Source organism: Rhagoletis pomonella, unplaced genomic scaffold, assembly GCF_013731165.1.
Source record: "Rhagoletis pomonella isolate Grant_MI unplaced genomic scaffold, Rhpom_1.0 Rhpom_scaffold_00010, whole genome shotgun sequence".
Taxonomy (NCBI): Eukaryota; Metazoa; Arthropoda; class Insecta; order Diptera; family Tephritidae; genus Rhagoletis; species Rhagoletis pomonella.
In genome coordinates this window covers 10132976-10133239 of record NW_023458564.1, presented here as the reverse complement: position 1 = coordinate 10133239, position 264 = coordinate 10132976, and positions in this window count along the sequence as shown.

Here is a 264-nt window from a genome sequence, read left to right as displayed (position 1 = left end):
TTTCTGAGTTATGATATTTTATAGAAAATATACGTTTTTGTGGTACAATAGAATTCTTGAAAAACAATATTTTTCGATCGGAAGATTCTGATCTCTGCTGAAAACTTAATACTAACGATTTTTCCGACGCATGTAAGTGTCAGTAGAAGAATAAATCGCCAGTGAGTCTACATTGAAAATGACAACGATCGAGTCACTATAACTTATAGCCTCCATACAGTTGATTGTTCAGATATGAGGTTATACTCTAAAACCCTTTCATTT